The sequence below is a fragment of the Argentina silus genome (assembly GCF_951799395.1).
Source record: "Argentina silus genome assembly, chromosome: 11".
Taxonomy (NCBI): Eukaryota; Metazoa; Chordata; class Actinopteri; order Argentiniformes; family Argentinidae; genus Argentina; species Argentina silus.
The window spans coordinates 18,873,312-18,888,904 of NC_139665.1; positions in this window are offsets into that span (position 1 = coordinate 18,873,312).

The following is a 15,593-nucleotide window of genomic DNA, read 5'->3' on the forward strand; positions in this document are numbered from 1 at the left end:
TACTGTAAATAAAAAAAATAAAAAATAAAAAAAGTAATCCTTCCTTCTTCTAGCATTGTGACTGCCAAAGGCCCCTGATCCTAGCATAGATTTTTCTATTCTTATGACGACTGATCTATAGATGATTCACTTACGTTTAGACAAATGTACTTGTTGTAAGTCGCTTTGGATAAAGGTGTCTGCTAAATGTCAAAAATGTAAATGTAAAGTATATATATTTGTATTACATCTTGATCAAACTCCAGACTGTCTCATGGAAACATAATGATACAAATTGTATTGTAATTGTACTGTAAGTATGCAATTCTGTAGGCAACTCTGGCATTCACTTGTGCTGAAACTACTGTACATACCATACTGCTACATAGTACAAATTAAAAAGCCTAAGTTAAGTCCCTCACTGCTCAGGACAAATGCCTACTACAGATGTGTGTTTTCTGCTGGGTTTGTGGTCTACCAGATATTCACTGTCAGTGCTTTTCTGGGATGGCCGCACAGTCGGCACCCTTCACTATATAACACTGCAGTGAATGTGATTTATTTGCCCTCTAGAATTGAATGTGTTTTGTTATGTGTCAAAAGTTTGAGTACTGTGATCTCTGCTGGTCATATATTGAACTGCAGGTCTGATAATATCAGCAGGGCCACACTTTTTGGAATATTTAATATAGACACAAGACAACACATCTCTTGGCCAGCTGGAAACATACCTTGTTTTGCAGCACTATGGGCTCTGGTTATGATTAGAATAAATTGCATTAGACTTTTTCATGGTCTTGCTCATAAGTGCTAATACTGTATGACAACTGTGATGAAAGACTTTTACATCTAATTTGTTAAATAACATATGTGACATGAAATAACGTATGTGTGTGTGTGTGTGTGTGTGTGTGTGTGTGTGTGTGTGTGTGTGTGTGTGTGTGCGTGTGTGTGTGTGCGTGTGCGTGTGTGTGTACACTGTGTGTACTCACTGTGTGTACTCATTGTATAGCAATTCCAGCCAATTAATCAGTATTATTATGACTTATAATTCTAATATAAACTCCTAAGGGGTTTCCCCTGGGCATCTGAAGAAAAGATCCATGCCTTAAAGATAACCAGTTTCCAGGTTAATGCATGAGTCACATCTCGTTATCTGTATCCATAGTCTCTACTAAGGGAGAATAGTTTTCATTTCATTTCTTTGGAACAAAGGGATTGTCAATATAATGTCATACTTTTCTATAGGATGACCCTAGACTGACAGCTGCAGACTGACTGTATGATATAATGTATAACAATAACAATAATGCTTTAGCCTTTGACATCTAGTAATTTATGAAAACGCATTGTTTTCCTTTGGCAGTGACGTGGACCTCTGCCAGACACTCCCCTTTTGGATTGATGTCTGTAATCTTAAATTTGATTCTGCATCGATGCCAAGCTTGATAGCAGGGCTGTTGTTGAGCAATAGTGTTTGTATTCATCCAGCCGTGATACAATTTATGTGCCCTTTGTTTGACTGGCATTAGGGAAGTAAAGACAAAAAAACATGTTGTGAGAATGGCAGCCACAGACATTCCCAGTCATAAGTGTTTCTCTTTGCAGGACTTGCCAGTTACAAGTTTTGCTTTTAAATTCGATTGTTAAATAGCAGGATGAAAAGGTACAAAGAGACATACAAAGAGACACACAAAGAGAACTTACATTTCTGACCTTCAGGTGGACATAGTTTAGCCTGGTTGCCCTCTTGTTCCCAGATCTAATAAAAGCATCCCCTCCCTTGGTCAGCTGGGGGTGTTTTTAGGGTCTTTGACCATGGCCAGAGGGGGCTAAGAAACGTTAGGGTCATCCCTGTGTAATCGTGATTGGCCTCCTATTGATAAACTGCTCGGATTCCAAGGGAAGTGGCAGTGGTTGCACCCTGCAGGTGGGCGGACTGAGCAAGACCAGCTATGATGACAGCTGCGCTATTTTTGACAGCTGTGCACTACACTACAACTGTATGGCTGTGTCTGCCTTTGCCCCCCTCAAATTCCTCTCACCATGAGAGAAAGGAGATCATGAGAATGTTTTGTTATTGTCCACAAAGTAATTGTACATATTGCAGCCACAGACTGAATTGTAGGTACAACTTACAATTTACTTATAATAACAAGAAATTTACTGTACATAATCATAATACAAATGAACACCATAAACAACACAGATACTGTACATTACACAAAGCATTGTTTTCTTCATTGTAAGTCAACCTGAAACAACCTGTTACTAAAGAAAAAACAATGATAGGAATCCTAATTTGTCCTAATTCTAATTGTACTGCTCTCATAAAAGGCCAAAGAGACCTTTACATGAGTCAGGAAAGATGTTTGACTCTCTCTTTTGCACAACAGCCATGAACTATAACACTTTATGTGGTGTTTTTCCAACTGAATGTTTCCATTCAGTCCTTTGAGGGTGAAGAACCATGCTAAATCCTCTAAAAAACTTTTATTTTGTGAATCAGCATTGTGAATAAGTATAGAACCACCAAATCTCATATTTAGAAACAGTGAACAAACAGAGGAAATCTTTGCCACCGGGCCTTAAAAAGACTTACTATAAATATGTCTGATATTCAGCCCATTTCACGGTGCCTAGAGTGAACACAATACATGTAATGTTTGACTGGGTATGCCAAATGTCTTAGACTATAAATAGTCTATGGGATTATATTACAGCTGTTGGCATGTCTTATGTGGACAGACATGCATTTCCTGTAACTAATTGGGATGATTTGGCCATGCTATGCTTGAGGAAGAATGAGTGACGCTAGTATGCATAGTATCAGTTTTTCTGATACTTACCTACAACTGTCTAGAAGAAAAACATTGCCCTAATATGGATTTTTCTAGTTTAGCGAGATGCCATGTCTTCCTCTCCCATGGAGTTGTCCCATCAGTTTCGGTTCATCGCTCGTGGAGCCAATAAACAATTACAGGCCAAGGCAAATAGGACCTTTATCTGATTCCTCTATTGACTTTTTTTGTCCTCACTTTTTTTAATGACAAGCCTGTTTCAATACACTAGGTGTCATTGTGCAACATAAAGCAAACAGGCCAATATCTCATCATATTTCCAGCACAGTAAAATGTCTCCCAAGAGCACGCAATCAGCAGGCAGCAACCTAAGGCATACACAGAGTTGTCCAAGAACGTTGTTGATATACACCTTGAAGCTATTCATATGTCACTTTCTACTGAGATATTTGTCTATATGCCAAGAAAGGAGGTCATATTAGCTATTCTGTTCACCTGCCTAATACATGGCTCCCTGCTGTCATTGTGTGCTGCCACTTTTCTTTTTTTCTTCTAACTTGACATCTGTTTGCTGACCTACATTGATCTTAAAACCCTCTTCAAGATACTGTATAGTGTATAGTTACATATATAGTGTATATGTTACTGTATATTATGTTCTTATCTTGTATGTATTTTCTTGAACTCAGATACTGATGTTTGAATCTTTTTTAGATTTTAATTTGTATATGGTCTATTTGTATTAGTGAAATACACTAATGATGAACAGCTTACCCAGTGGATCCCAGACAGGCTGTTGACCTCAAGAGGGTCAAGTACAGTACACCCACAACAATGCTGTTTACAATATTCCACCATCAGTGCACATTGAAAATGCTTTCTCATTACTGTCACAGTGCTGGAGCAACATACCAGTCTTATCAGATAACGCCATTTAAGGTAAACAGCTAAATTCCTCTGTGTCACTATGAACATTGTGACACAGAGGAATTTAGCTGTTTACCTTAAATGGCGTTATCTGATATTGTTATTGTTAATCGCCTCAACGCAAAACTCTCCAAACCCCCTGTGCTCCATTTCACCATTTCAACAATACATACACATTACGTTCACTGCAGAATGTAGACTGCAAGGTACACAGTCACTGTATCTAGCACACACACGCACACTCACACACACGCACGCGCACACGCACACACACACACACACACACACACACACACACACACACACACACACACACGCACACACACACACACACACACACACACAATACGTTATTTCATGTCACATGTGTTATTTAACAAATTAGATTAAGTTTAAGTCTTTCATCACAGTTGTCATACAGTATTTTTTCGTAATGGGACTGCCCCTTGGATCAGTTGACCTTCACCTATAGGTCAATGATGATACCATGTTCCACAATGCTCAAATCAGCCTCAACTCAAACAAGTGCCCACTCACTGTCGCACAAAGGACTGTGACCACACAGGGGTGGAAAAAATGAATTCATGAGACGATTAGGACAGGTTAAATTTAGAGAGGGGGAAACAAGTGTCCTGATAATATGCCTTAACTCGAGCTTAAGATAGACAAGAGACAATACACCCATCATTGTTGAAACAGGGCATGTTTACATATGATGGCTTTGAAACCTTAGATAAGCCATTACTATGTACTCCAAAAACGACTTTAGTGACTCATAGTTGTGGCTACAATGGCCGTCCTTCAGAAAATCACATGACAATGTCATCATGTCAGGACAGATTGGAGCGATATCATAAACAATAGAGCTACAGTCCACCGCTTCATATTCAAAACTCTTTACTGATCCATCAATGGCAGTTGCCCCCACTCGAGATTCATAGGCCTATGGGCATCATTTGGGCATCATTTGTCTAATGGAATCATTACCCTTTATGTCATTCCACCCATCAACCAGATCAGCAATGATGACACACAATAATATTAGGATTACTCTAAGTACGAATGGGGGACACCATAATAGCATAACTGCATTGAGTATTTTAGTAGCAGGAAATGTCAGGTTTGGAATGCCGATGGAACGTGGTACCATGGAGGACATCCGCTTCTGAGTCATTATCTTCAGTGTTAGATCAACAGGAATTTTATCTCCCACACAAACAAGGTATTACGTAGAGTGGCGCCTAATCATTTGCCAAGACAAACCGCTGGAACCACTAAGAATAGACATATGAGGAAGGATTACCAGATGACCATAGACGCAGAGAGGGTGAATCCCTGAGCAGGAACACTGAGCAGGTTTTTATCTCCACTTGACATTAGTAATAGTGGTATGCTCTGACTGAGGGATCAGATGGCTCTTTGAGAGTATGTTGCTGATGTAAGAGAAGGGACTTGGGATTACATTAAAGAGCACACACTGTAGCATTGAACACAACCTCAACCCTGCAAAACACTGAACATTTGTCTATATCAATCGATTAAAAATCTTACCTAAAGATCTAGGGATAATATTGTGGGTATGGGTATGGGTAATATTATGTCCATTATGGCTAAGTGTATGAGTACGTTCAAATGAATTGCTGCTTCTCTTTGAACTCAGGAACTGTTTGCAATGAAGCCCTAACAACTTATTTCAGAGGACACACTACAGTGTGCTTTTTTTCCCTTAATAAAGTCCAGCACATTTTCTGTCAGACTAACAGTGGACTGTGTCAGTGAGAAATGTTTCCTGAAAACAGTACAACTGTTGTTATCCATCTACAACACATCTTAAACGTTTCATGAAACATGAGACCCCACCACATCTATTCATCTTAAAACGTGTAACACTAAGTGCATGTCAATCAGAACCAGAGACAAGTAGAGACTATGGTTATGGCTTCTTATGACAGTGATGATTTAATATGTAATTATGACACATTGTCTGTTCATGGACCCGTGTCCCAGACACCTCAGGTCGGAATGTGATCAACTACACCCATGTCACAGACGAGAGTGGGTCTGACGTACTCTGCACAAACACAGACAGACTGACTGGCAGGCAAGTTTCTGCTCTCAGGTAATCAATCCCATCCCAGTCATTGATGACTCATTACCTTGACATTACAATACAGTAGGTGTCTGGCTGTGAGATGAGGGCATTTATTTGCCCTGCTCCCCCAAGCTTGCCAGCGCCATAGGTCTGCTCTCTGTCAACCATCATGGGCCAGGCAGGGGAGGGTCTCACTTACTTTGGAGCTGAACCCTCAGTCTGACACCACTGCTGGAGATAAGACCACCCAGTAGCGGGCTGTACTCTTTGTACCTAAAAGCTGTCTGGGTGAATCCACTACAGCCAAGTAATTAAAATCATGTGAAATTGTATTTTGAGGTGAATACCCCTTTAAACATTCACCCCAAAACCTGGTCGAACCCTCCAAAAGGCACCATAGCTACACAACCACCCTCCCACGATTCAGTGATAAACAATGGCCGCTGTTCTCATTTTCCCTCTTCTCTGCATGTGAGGGATGGGGACATGTATCCTGTGCCCCCCTGAGCATCATGGAACCATTATAAAAGGGCTATTTTAGGAAAGGGTCTTTGTTTTGAATTGAGGTCCTAAAGTCCTATAATTAGGAGACCCAAATGCCTGGAAAATGTCAGATAAACTCAGAGTGGAAAATAAAACAATGTGTCTGAAGCTGTTGGCATTTGGGTGATACCCAGCAGAGTGCACAGTGAATGCCACAGCTAAGTCTTGATTTACATTTGGGTTTGAATTTGGAGTTTGGCCAGTGTCTAACTTATCCTGTGCTACGTGTGTAAATGGAATGTGAATAAGAGGATGAAGATTTTCCATTTAGGCATTAAATTAGTTTAACCTGATGCACAATGATGACATTTCAGTGTTATGGTGACATTTAATCATCCCTTCAGGAATTTGTCTTCAGGTCAGGCCTTACAGAGGTGGCACAACAAGATGCCAACGCTCATAATCTAAATCAAGATTTATGACAGTATGTCAATCATACGTCTTATCTAGTGTGTGTGTGTGTGTGTATGTGTGTGTGTGTGTGTGTGTGTGTGTGTGTGTGTGCGTGCGTGTGTGTGCGTACTTGTGTTTCACAATCAGGAAACAGGAAACAGAACCCATAGGAAACCCTGACCGAGATTTGACTTTGATTAGCCCCTAATGATGCAGACCTTTGCCACAGGTACGGTGAAGGTCATGAAAATGCCATTTATGAGAGCAATGTTAATGTAAGAAGATGAACTGTGTAATTACTAAGACTCCTGTTTGATTTGTTGGCACTATGAAAGGGGTCCTTAGAATGCAAATCATGTTGATGTTCTAATCTATCTAATGAGGCATCCATGTAGAACTCACTTCTCTCTATCTTCTTTGTTGCCGAGCACTGATGTTATCAAAAACCTTAGCACACAGTGGTGAGTCTGTGCTGAGGCTCAGAAATTCCCTTAGATCTGGTTAAATGCTGGGCAGAGATGAGAGACAGGGCAGGAAGACTGTGCCCTGCCAAGACATGGGCATAGTGCCATCAGGCTGCCAGCATTGACGTCACGTGTCCAGAGCCAGGCCCTCAGCCCATGGGAGATGGGAGATTTGGTGAGAACAGAGTTGCAGAAATGTCAGTAGTTTCAAACATGGGCTGAATGACCTCACCAAGACAACAAGGGTGATTACCAGCGTGAAATATTCCTTCAACATAAACACATATCCAAACATTATGATAATGTATATGAGTTACTCTAATGATTATCAAACAATAACAATTGTACTATGTTAATCATGATAATCAACGTACATCTGCCATAAATGCCATTTGGATTTCAATTCATAACATCAGTATTTCACAGGAATGCCAAAATAAAAAAAAGAATGAGTCTGACCTCTCTGTTAATCATCAAGTCATAAACATTCCTTTGGGCCTCAGTGGAAAATGCCACCAATGATGACAGCTAATGTAACGTGGCTCTTTTGCCCTCATTTCCCCTTTATTAGGATTAGCTGTGGTCAGAGGTGATGAATTCTCATACATGGTAGGCTTGTTGTCCACCATTAACTTTAGACAATCAGGGTATCTGTGTAAAGGTTATGGTATGCTAACATATGACAGTGAGCAAAGCCTACTCTCAGAAATAATATCCCTGTGACAATACACAATACAAATGACGTACTGTACAGTAACAGTTCTGGTAATGTTACATTCTGTGTTTGTCACTTTGTCCTTTAATGCATTTTTATCATGTTCAAGAAAAGGTTTGCACACCCAGCTACTGTATAGTCGAAAAGTTGATTTTGCAGATACAGAAACCAGTCAGGCTTCAGTTAAATGCAGTTAAATGCAGTTATGACAAGCATGGAAATCCCCACAATCTCTGTTACAAAAAATGTGTTTCCCTCTACTTTCAAAATCGTCTTTACCTGAACCAGCAGCGATTCCCAGAAGCATGTTTTCGGTGAATCCCTCTTGGGATTTTTTGCGGTTATGTGTATACTTGAATATACTTGCCAGTTATTTTCAGCTATATCAATAATGTTGTTGTTTATTTCCACTGAAGAAAGCAACAACACACTGTAACATATATTGTAAGAGCCAGCCATGACTTGTCTACTTCATAGAGGTTCTTCAGAACTGTGACTCTCCCTAGCAAATCAAACAAGCTTGGCAGATTGCATGCCTGCAGACAATTTAGATGATGAATGTTGGACACATTCTGAGAATGCCTCTCTCACTCTAAGGAGCTTATTCCCTTGCCTGCTGCCTGAAGAAGGTGAAGAAATACTTAATTCGTTACTTAGTAAAGACCCCCAGCAGCCTGGGGAGTAAGATAGGGCCTTAGCAATGCTGACAGTGTAACTGACTACTGTAGAGAAATTGCAACAGTGGCATGACTCCATTACCTCTTCATTTGAGGTGTCATTAAAGCATTGTGGTCTTAGTGTTTCTGGCTAACTGGAAGCGTCCAATCAAAACATTTCACATTAGAGAAATCATGATCACATACCCGGTGGAGAAAGAACTATAATAGACTTGTCCCCCCCTGTCCTGACCCTGTTATTGATAGCACCTATCTCCCCTGTGTTCCGAACATCTGGGGACATGGAATGTTCCCCCTCTGATCCGTTTCCTCCAGAGTGCCAGGCCAGGAGCAGCTCTTTTGCCCTCCAGACACAACACAAACACAACCAACTCCTGGCCCTGCGCCTAGCCAGAGAGAAAGATATTGAGAAAGAGAGAGAGAGAGAGAGAGAGAGAGAGAGAGAGAGAGAGAGAGAGAGAGAGAGAGAGAGAGAGAGAGAGAGAGAGAGAGATATTAAGAAAGAGAGGGAGAGAGAGCTACTTGTTTGTCTGGGCACTGTGAGGAAACAGCCCTTTTCCTGCAATAGATCCAGTGAATGGTAGACCTATGAGGGAGCTCCAGTTCCCCACAGACATGGCTGAACAAAGACTACATGAACACTTCATACTGAACACATAGTTCTGTATGTGTGACCTTCAATAACAATTGACTCAACATTTGTATTTCTTTCCCGTTTTTTACGTAAATGTAACTCCAAGCTTAGTGTGACTTAATAATGCAGTATATCAATCAAGTGGATTATGACTGCAATACAGTGTCAAGAGTTGCAGGTCCAGCTCACATCCCTGGTACTTGGCAGCATCTTCTTCCGCTCCTGCTCTACAGATGGTAGTGTAGTCCTCACAAAACAGGAACAAATGAAGTCTCCCATGCCAACCCTGTCCTCTAAAGTCAGCTATGTCCTGCAAAATGCACGTTGGTATCAAAGTCGTAAACACGTGTCATGGCCTTTGTGTGACTTTCACATTTTTCTTGGAGGGATTTTCCAATGTCCTCCAAAGAAAGCAAATGCTGTTTCACATCCCTTCCTCATTGACTCTGTGATAAAGGTGGAGGAAATTACAAATCAATGTGAGCTTTGACAACTCTCCAAAACATACATCGTTGGGCCAAGCACGGACAAAACTGACCTTCAACCTACTGTCAGTAACCATGCATTTGCATGACGGTGGCTACATTGTAAACCACACGTGCACATAGAACCAGGTAATGTGTAGTCTTCAATCACAGTCGTGTGTATGTACTCTCTGTCCATCTGGACACAGTGTACGTGCGCACCCACAGTATTCACATGGTGAGGAATGCAGGTGTGGCCACCAGAACCTCAGCTACCTCGTCTGCACCTAATCCTCCAGTATGACAGGAGATGGTCATCATCAAATGTTTGAATGGGAAATTAAGATAATCATCTGCCTTTTTTTTAAATGGAGGACAGTGGCTGTTTACAGAGTCTGTCAGGTTGTTTACACTGCAACACTGTGTCCCACCGTCTCAGAGCACAGCTATCACCTCATCTGGTGTACGTGTGCCCAGGCACATGAGAAACACCAGATAACTGATCTCAACGTTCATTTCAAAAACATGCCATCCAGTACAGACATGTCATCAACATTGTGTAAAAAAATCTGGTGTTTGTTTATTACAGAATGAAGGAATGTCTGGTGGTCTGAGTTATGCCGGGCATACACTACCCGATGTCCAAAATATCAATGCCGGAGCACCTCTTCCTTGCGATCACCCTTGCCCAAATCCTTGTGTCTTGCTGTCACTCTCTCCATCATAAAGATCATCAAGATCTCTGTCATCATCAGGTGTGAATGTTTTCACAGTAGCAAGAGATGACAGACAGAAATAACGTTTAAAAGGTGGTTAAATAGAGGATTGAGATATTGGCAAATATGACAGGCATGTGTTTTTGTAAGAATAACAAGGTATACAAATAGCTGTCTATTGTGCTATTTAATTTTGTGTAGCACATGAAAGACACTATTGATTATTTTCTTATTTTCTCTGGTTTCCCTCAGCTGGCAAGAGAAGCTACCTACAGCTACCTATAGCTAAATCCCCCCCCCCCCCCCCGGTATTTTGTCATCAATTTATCCGCTGGTCATGTGTTTATATTGCCTTTGGCTGTATTCCTATGGAAATCGCCTTGTTGGCCCTCTCACACTACATGAGCAACAACCAACATTTTTACATAATTGGCAGAATCGGCACCTCCGAACCGTGTCAGGAGAACAGAACATAGGATTTCACCCCAATCATGAACATTTGTCTGGGACAGCAAAACCATGGCAAAATCGTGAAGTGCATGCCCAGCATTACATGGAATTACAATGATCATCTGGGTAATTTCATTATGGAGAGATATGCAAAGTTAAATAATCAAACAAAGAATGGGTAAACATGGAGAGCTTGGAATGATCGAACTGCCAGTAAATGAGAGTCCCCTTTTGAGGTATACATACAGGAAAGCATGACCTTATTCATAACAACATTTGACAGTGTTTATTTATTCTACTGCATGGTGGATTTCTAAACACTAATGTACTGCAAGCTCTTCCCGCAACATAGCGGTGGTTTTTTTATCCATTAAACCAACTTGACCTTTAACCCCTGATTCTTAACCATTGCTTCCTTGCTGTTCCTCTCAAGTAAGCACAGACACACAACTGCATAGTATCAGGAGAGCCGGTGTCTAGTTCAAACAGCATCGGTAGCCCTGTCTGACAGTCCCCAATAGTCCCGCTCCTCTGTCCCCAACAGCCACCTACAGACCTCAGCAAACAAAACCAGGAAGAGCAGGAATGTCCAGATACCGGTCTTTACTGTAATCTCAGTCTGCCCTCTGAGCTCTGTAGGACCCTCTGACTGGAACCAAGTAACAGCAAATACAAACATTCAGACGCGCGTATGTACGCACGCACGCACGCACGCACGCACGCACGCACGCACGCACGCACGCACACTGAAAAGACACAAGCATGCATGCACACATAATTGCTTCGACAGTATAATCACATAACGAACACTTGCCTTAATCAAAATTTACCAACAGCATGCAGAGAGAAAAAGAGGGTAAACAGAGAGGGGAGTGAGAAATAAAACTAAACAATAGAGCAATGTTATGACAACGGCACGATTAACCAGCCCACAATCAGTCTCCAACCCACTCCATATCAGTTCCCCTCACAGGGAGGAGACATGCGCCCATTTTTCCAGTGTTTTTTCCCCCCTGTTCTCCCCTGTTCAATAGGAATGTGTCTGGAATGTGAAAAAGCATCCTGTTTTCATTTCGTACACTTAGTCAGCCATTTACTGCACTAGTGCTTGGTGCGATGGTCTGTTTATCCTTAATGACGTCCATGTAAATATGTTTGGACGGAGATGACTTAATAAACTGCTAATGTGTCGACCCAGGTGCAGTGCGACTCATTGTTTGTCCCAATGGAACCCTCACCTCACAAAGCCCCGGAAGGACAGCACTGAAAGGTCTATTGTTTTGATCCACAGTTCCTAATGGCAGATAGGTCTCAGCTGGGTGAATTTATGAAGTATGCAGAAGGTTGCATGCAAGATTCCACAATTTGTTGTGTCTTACTGTTAAAAATATGAATTGAAGAGAGCTAAGTGGATTCAGGTCCAGGAATGGTTGTTAAGGCGTAATATCAGTGTGCAGATAGACCTGCAATAGACCAGGCTCATTCATTGGGAAATATTATTATACTCTTAGGAAATATATGTATTTTTAGGGAAATTGCAGCAGAAATTAAACAAATAGAGAGGTTCAAGTCCTTTGTAAAACATCACAGTAAAATAGAAGGATGGATTGCAAAAGGAAATAAGGATAAGGGTGTCAGGATGTAAAATGGTCATTTACTGGGAAAGATGGGTTAACCTGTGGGCATCTAAAGGTTGGAATAAAAAAAAATTGGCAAATAGGCAAATTCATGTAAAGTGTTAAGAAACAAGTTGTTCATAAGGCAGTCATTGAGCAAGGGACTCTATGCCATCATCCCATCTCTGAACTCAGCTACCCTCTCAGCTACCCTCTCAGCTACCCTCTCCCAGAACAGCCAATCTAAAGTAAACCTCTGGATATGGAATGAGGGGGAGACAAGACACCACATACACCACACACACTAAGGAACAACAGGAATTGCACTATAGGCAAACGTAACATACAAATACTATCTACAGTATACACACAACTTTACGTTCGCCTGTTCTGAGGATGTATTCAACAGGGAAATGCCCTCTCTGATCGAAAGCTCTTTTTGTTTCACCTGCTGTCAGGACTCAAACATGCACAGTGACTGTTTTGGTTATCATCATGTTTGGACAAGATTACTGAAAATATATTGAAATACAGTTGTGAAGGAGAGCCCTTCACTTGGACAAGGGACTCGTATTTGACCGATTAGAAGAGCAAGTATTTGTGTTTTTGTATTTATTTTCTCATTTCCATTCAACAAACCATCCATAGCCTGATCTGATTACCAGCTTTACCCTACAACCCTACTGCTGACAAACATACCCATAACTTGATGCAGCTACCACTATTCTTCACACGATTGATGGTGCGGAAACTGCCTTGCATGTGCTGGATTTGCACCAAGCTTAATGCTTTGTAGTAATACCAAATAAACACATTTCCAGCCACTTTCTTTGCTGTATCACTTGAATTCATTGTTGCAAACACAATTATGGATATGAGATAGATTATTTTCCATTAAAGGATTCATTTTGGCCACTTATAGACCACTTTTGTAGAGTGACTGAGATGATGTTGCCCCATAGACTGTGCTTTTTCCTCTCCATTATTCAACTTTGTAGATTTTTGTAAGTCTCCCCAGGCCTCAGGGTCGCATTCCTGAGCAGTTTTGTTCCTCTCCATTTGCTCAGTTTGTAATGACAACCTGATCCACACAGTGTGCAATTGTATTCCTATGCAAATCAGAGACCCTATAAAAAAAGATATTAATTCCAAAATTACATGAACTATTATCCTTGCATTAGGATGGACTCAATTCAACTTATTGAGTGATTTGTTGATGACATTTTTTGCATTTTAGCAAGAGGTATTTCTGTATTTCAATTTGAATTGATTTACAGAAATTTCAAAAAACGTGTTTTCGCTTTGTCATTCTGGGGTATTGTGTGTGGATTGATGGCAAATTCTTTTAATTAAATCCATTTTAAATTGAGTCTATAACACAACGAAATGTGAAAAAAGTGAAGGGGTCTGAATACTTTCCAAAGGCACTGTATGTCAATTGGGTTCGTTGCACTTTAGCGTAACAGAACTGCAGTTAAGTGTCATTGAAAATAACCAAACAGAACAAGGACATTAATTGTTGTATATTTATTTCATCAAAATAACAACTTATGTGAAAACCCACACAAATAAATAAATCCCCAAATAAGTTAAATAAATAAATTGAGAATTAACAACAGAGTTGCTCAACAGAATGACTATTTACAAGACAGAAAAAACTATTCATGGCTAAACTTCCTTGAGTTCCTTCAGGTAAATGATTGAGGATGAACAGTCCTTCTTGTGATAACAGTACATAAACCAAACCAGTAGACAATTCTTAAACAGCACACAATTAAATAAACATTCATATAGCATTATGATATTTAAATTGAATATCAATAGAAAAATAATAGTTCAGTGCACGTGTGTAACTGCAACCATGCCAGTACTGGAATTAAGCCATCGCATGTAAAGTCTACTGGAAGCAAATACATTCCTCTGAAGGTTTAGAACACAAGTACAGTCATAATTTCCTAATGGGTAATAACAGGAACATTAGCTGGATAATTGTTGAGGGAGAAAAACAATTACTGCATTTTTGGCAAGGTCTATGCCATTGAACCTGCTGGCCCTGTCTACAATGAAAACATTAAACAGTAGATATGCAATAAATACTTCCGTCAGCACAATAGTGTGTGTGTGTGTGTGTGTGTGTGTGTGTGTGTGTGTGTGTGTGTGTGTGTGTGTGTTTGTGTGTTTACAGAGGATATTACAATAGATTTTTCCACCTTCGCCTCACAAATATTCCCTTATCATTTTGCAGCTTTGTTGGATATGAAAGTGACAAAGCCCCTTTGTGGCAAAAGTATATATAATCTTATCTCAACCTTTGAACCTTTAGGTGCAATTGCATACTTGTTCAAGTAATGTACATGCATGAGAACAATAGACACAATAATCTTCAGCTCTGATACAGAGACAATTTTTTTTTTCAATTATATGAAATAGTGGTGATAAAGTCATTCCAGCAATAGGACAGAATCAAACAACCCAATGAGAGTAGTACATATTTACATACTTCAAGGCACTTATGAAGTAAGCCTATAAAGTAAACATCAACACCACCTCCACTATCATAATATTCAACAATGTGAATACAACTATACTATGCTTAAACTCCATCACCTGGTTTTATGGCAAAACAAGAAAAATATAAGCACTATAGCAACTAATCTGGCTGTCCTTTTAGGATGTCCAGAACATGTCTCTGAGAAGTGGAACAAAAGGACCATCTAGCAAATATTCAAGAACCATCTGCCGAAAACAGTCCAGTACGCCACAATTCACAGAGGACACATTAGATGGTCTCTGGACCAGAGACCAGTCCAGGCAAGGTTTAATGTCCTTCTCCAGTCCACTTTGTAGGTCCTTACATGACTCTCAATCAGTCTGTCTCAGTGGGCAGGTACAGTATTCCCTCTTTGCCCCCTTCTCCTCCACTCAGGACCTCTCTCTCTCCTCTCCCTGGTGTCTGCGGAGGGCTTCCTCGCCCAGTGACAGCCTCAGAGGGGTCCCTTCCAAGACGTCTTTGTTCAGATGCTCGCTCTTTGGAGCTCCAGCTCCTCTTCCTCCCGCTCCTCTACTTGATCTTATGTTTGTTGGCTCTGGAGGGTTTCTTCCTAGAGGGAGATGCCTGCTTT